Here is a 5,318-nt window from a genome sequence, read left to right on the forward strand (position 1 = left end):
TCACGGCTCACCTGCCCGCCCCCTCTGCCCTCACCTCCGGGGAAACCCCCCAGTTACCCATCCCAATCCCGAGCTCTCCGCTGACCTGTTGAAATGCCGTCATTCTGACTCCAAGCTAACCCCGAGGTTTTCAAGGTTTACCCAAATAAATCACGTGGCTTTGAAATGAATGAATTCTGGCGTTACTTTTCATTGCAGAGCCCTCAAACATTCGTTTAAGGTTTTGTCTCGTTAGTGCTGAAACTACCCCAGAAGTGCCGTGTATCGATGCACGTGGCTGAGGGGCCGTGAGGTGCTACTGCAAAGGAAGAAACTCGGGACAGCCGCCTTCAGTTACAGCAAGGCAGTGTTTCAATCGCTACAAAAGTAATCAATGAAATACAATAAGAATTATAGACATACAAATTCAAAACACAACGGATGCTCCAAAATTACAGTTTGTTTTCTCTGCAATGAACTTTTTCCCGTATTTTTAAGTACTATTGCAGGATTAATTTTTAAACAAGCCACAATCACACTCAAAGGATTTCAGCCTTTGACAAAGGTAGTATTTTGTTAAGAAAACATCTCAGTGAAACCATTTCTACCATCCCTTTCCTTATTCATGTCCCTATCCGCTCTTTGAGCCATACTTCATCCACAACTATCTCCATCTAATTAATAATAAATAACATCTACAGACAGTAATTAGAAGTAGAGCAATAAAACCTTAATACCGCTGATATTCTCCAGGGACCCGGCGAAGAATGCCCAGCCTCCAGCTTTAGAAGAAGCTCTCTGTTAGGTGGAGCCTATCCCTTTTGGCTTTACCTTTGTTAATTAAAGGATTAAAAAAAAAAAATTTAACAACAACGCTGATTTGAAAAACAACCCTGCACAGAGAAATGCCTCACTAATACTTCTTGACCTGCCGTTCCGTGCTTCCTCTTTTATAGCCTTCTGACCTGCTGGGCTCAGATGTTGCAGGTTTGCTTTAATTGGGAAGGCACCACACCCTGTTCACAGGTGTCATTACAGAGCAGCTGTTTTCAAATTAAATAATCTACTACATACTTGGGTACTTGCCTCAAATGTCCACAAAAGTACTTCTTTTCTCAACAGTCAGATATTTAGGTGTCAAAAATGCTTGGTAGATTTTCAAAAGTGTCTAAATCAAGACTAGTTGCCTAACAACCACTGTAGGCACTGAAGGAGGCACCTAATGTGCTCAGCACGCAGTACCCTGGCAAAGCTGGACTCCAGCATCCAAATCATTTTTTTTAAATGAGGCTTGTGAACTTAAGCACTGAGGCACTATTGAGAAAATTATGTCTAATCAGGCCTGGATTTAACACAAGCAAAAAAGCATCCCACAGAAAAGGGCTGCTCCCCTTGCAAATGTTTCCATAAATTTCCTGGATTTTGGCCTCTCTAAAATCTGTTTTCTAACCCCCAATCCTTACAGTGGACCACAGCAATGTGTACTTGGAATATGTATTGAAATATGCTGTACAAAGCAATATGTATTTGGAAGCTACCAAATACTCCTCAAAACCAAACTTCATAAGCCTCTCAATAAAACCATGAAACAGAGAAAAAAATTATTCATGGTTTGTCCAAACCAACAGCATATGGTTGTGCATATTTCAAAAGCTAACTCTCCTTTTATTGCTAGTTCAAATTCCCTATTATAGTTTCAAAATCTTAATTAGAGTTAAAAAAGAAAGTCCTTTTAGAAAGTTTGGAGAAAGTATTTAAGAACACTGATAGTCTTTAGTCACAAAAGTGCTACTTACTGAAGCCATCAATTCTCCTCTGAACAGCTGTTTTCCCTTCTTCTAAAAACTTGTGTCTAATTATTTTGCTAAAATTGTATCCATTTTCTGTCACTTTGACATCACTCATTCCTGAATGAAATAGCCAGCATCCTGTGGATGTTTTAGATGTTTTAGAATGTGTCCCAGCTACCATAATAAGTGGTGACATTTTGATTGGAAACAACCATTCCTCAGAGAAGAAACAAATATGGATGTCCCCATCTGTCACACCTCTATACCACACCACATTCAGTGTACGTCCCTTACATGTTATAGAATGGTAGAGCAGGGAGAACATACATTTAATATTATCATACGTTTATTGCAGATTTGCTACTAAATTATTATCATTTCCCTCTCAATAACATTTATTGCTTCTCAGGGGTTTATTCTCTGTGAGGAAGAGGCAGCCAAAGAAACAGCCTCTTATGGACATCATGGGAGCAGAGCCCAGTAGGAATTTCAGGGCACTCTGCAGAAGGATAAACCAAAACTTCAGCCACGATGAACTTGTGGAGTGGAGCACAGCAATCCTGTGCAGTGGATCATCGCAGGAAGAAAGAATAAATCCAATTGCAATGCATGTGGGAGGAACTTACGTAACAAATACGTAATTTTATAAAAAATGGGAAGCTACAGAACCAGCCTAGTCCTCAGCAAGGCAGGGATTCTCACTCATGCGGGTTAATCCATTATTAATTCTAATAGTCCAGCTGAAGTTATTACTATGCTAATATATACTAAACTATTACTATCCTTATTCATGGGAGGAATATTTTAATGAAGGGTGGTTATGTTGCAAACAAGGACTTGCAGGATTCGTTCTCATCCGTGTTATGTATTTCCTTTTAATTTTGTATATATTTTCAGGTGCATTCCTCTTTTTCTTGCCTAAAGACTTTATTTTCATTCTTCTCATCTGAATTGTGGTAGAGCTACAGTTTGAGTTAGAATTTTTATCTAAAAAAGAGCATGATGAAATTTAAATGTCTGTATATTGTTTATGCCAGATCAATGAATATCATCTTTCTGATGTCACTACGAGTAAGGTGGCTCTTTAAAGAACTTAAAATAGCACTTTGTTATTGTGGACGTAGTTTATATAGACAAATATAAAACATGCATACTTCTGAAAACTCATTAACTGGAAACTAAGAAATAGATAAAACTATGCATAAATGGATTTTAAAATACATTAATCCACTATAGAACAAAGGTGATGAGAGGGAGGCTTAATTGTCCATGTTATTGACCATATCCATGCCTAAGATTTAATAGGTGAAAGAACTTCCAAGAGATAGAACACTGAATTTTTATGTGTCCTCTGCAAGAACAGTCTTTTATGGTTTTGCACCAGTTTTTTTATTAATTTGCATGAGCAAAGTAACTAATACTAAGCATAATTTTGATTTTCTTCTCTCCTATTTAATGCTTGAAAAAAAATTCAAGATACAAGAAACCTACCACACTGAGGTCTTGCCATGTAATCATTTGCATCTAAGCTCACCAAAATTACAAATTTTTGAAAGCTGAATGTAAATGAAGTGAGTAACACTACTTCAGTACTTAGCTGTACATTTTGTGAAAACAATCTCATTGTGAAAACTTGTATAAAACCAGGGAGGGGGAGAAGGAGGGAGAAGGAGGGAGAGAAGGAGGGAAGGCAGCAGAGTGCACAGGCAATGCTCTTTTCATTTGTTTGGCTGAGCTACAGCTTCAAGTATGTCTCAGATTGCCTGTGGTTTAAAGAAATGGGTGATGCTCTCCAATATTGCTTACCAACTCAACAAAAGTTCTCATTTATTTGCCCATCCTCTCTGCACAACTTTATATAATGGCACCCAGATAGCAAGGAACAACTGCAAACATGATTTTGAATTGAACACTTTCTTGTCTATGTCTGCAACTATATTTTTCATTATCTCTATATGCAAGTATAAACAATGTAATCTGCTCTGAACATACTGAAAATCTGTTAAATTTAAAATCCAGTTGGACTTTTTCAAAACAAATTACTAAGAATGTAATGAAATGTGTTTTCCTGACTAATTAGATTCTTTGGCTTTCTGTGGCTTCAATTAGGATGCTATTACTCAGCAACACAGTTTATAATCTTCCAGCAGTTCCCTCTCCTAGCTGTAGTTCTTCGCTATTTTCAGTGTTTACCATATCTTTTCACTAACTTGCTTTGACTGAAAATACAGCCAATTAAAAGTTACTGGATATTCTGTTGTTCTTTATCTCAAAGCTTCCTTTCCTAGTAGTCAAAACTCAAGAAATAATCTTCTCCCTGTTCCCCTCTGATCTACAGTCATGGATTGTCTTCGCATTTTTCTCCAGTGATCCCCTGTTATTAATAAATCCTTTCCAACACATGTGTTATCCACCTTCCAGAGCTCTTGCCCGCCTACACCAGTCTCAGTCATTCGGGGCCCAAGAGATTTGGCTTTGATGGGCACCAGACTGGGTTTCTGGCCAGAAATTATTTCCAACTATATTACTGTGCTAGCAAGGTGAATTGAAGTGGTGACAGCAGGACTACATCACCTTAAATTTAGAGTATCCATATTTAGGATAGAAAATATTTAAATTGTTGACTGCAGGAACACATTTCAAACTGTCATTTAAGTAGATTCAAAATTTTCTCTCAAGAGTTTCATCTCTATTTTTAGTGCTTGGTAGAATGATGATTTCACAGATGGGCAACATAGCCAGCTACCAAAAAAATTCCACTACACATAATTGTGCTTGAAAATGTCACAGTAAAATGGATGGATGACTCACAGTATCAGCACATGTGCCTCATGCAAACAAATAACTTTTATAAATACAAGCCACACTCCAGTTTCTGCAGAACGTTCTGCTGGTGGCTTGTGATGGAGTTTCAAAACCCCGCACCGGAGGCTGGGAGACTACTAAAAACTGCACAGACTTTGGAGAGGCAAACACGGCTGTGTGGGGGCTCTCCCACGGCGACTGCGGGAGACAAGAGCCAGGCAGCGGGAGAGGGGGCGGGCCGGGTCCCACGGCATCCAGTGGGAATTCCAGCCCCAGGAGCATCTCCCACCTCACCCCATGGGAGCTGCCCCGGCTGCTGCTTCCAAGGGGAGCCCAGCCCAAATGAAAACACGCCCTCGGGCAAGAGTCCTTGCTCATCCTACAGAGCCCTTTGATTTCTGCTGTGAAGCCCAAATGTGTCCTTTCAAATGTAAACTTACTTAGCGCTTTTAAACCAACTTGTTCTGCTGTGCTATCTGGAAGTACTTTTGCCAGAACAAGGGAAATTCATTAGCTCTGTATTAAATATTAACAAACTGGCACAGATATTAGGGAATATGTAAAAAAAATTCATGGGGTTTTACATATAGCAGAGTACAGAGTGAAATAAAATTCTCAGTTACTAATCAAATTGTTCAGTTACTAAACACAACACATTGCCTGGGATTCAAAAAAACGTTTCTCTCTTGGCAGATACAGGAAACTTGAATTTAGCAAATTTCTGTGTAGAACCTTTCCCAAATA

General features: G+C 39.0%; 1 protein-coding gene across 1 annotated transcript in view; it reads right to left on the reverse strand.

Annotated features, from left to right (window-relative positions):
* CACNA1D (calcium voltage-gated channel subunit alpha1 D) overlaps positions 1 to 4,891 on the reverse strand; it is a 176,061-nt gene extending 171,170 nt beyond the window's left edge. The window contains exon 1 of the mRNA XM_029958237.1: positions 4,869 to 4,891. The gene's annotated coding sequence lies outside the window, so the exon portion shown is untranslated. The remainder of the gene's footprint in view (positions 1 to 4,868) is intronic.
* Between the last annotated feature and the right edge of the window lie 427 nt (positions 4,892 to 5,318).

Source organism: Manacus vitellinus, unplaced genomic scaffold (genome assembly GCF_001715985.3).
Source record: "Manacus vitellinus isolate BGI_N305 unplaced genomic scaffold, ASM171598v3 scaffold_14_pilon, whole genome shotgun sequence".
NCBI lineage: Eukaryota > Metazoa > Chordata > Aves > Passeriformes > Pipridae > Manacus > Manacus vitellinus.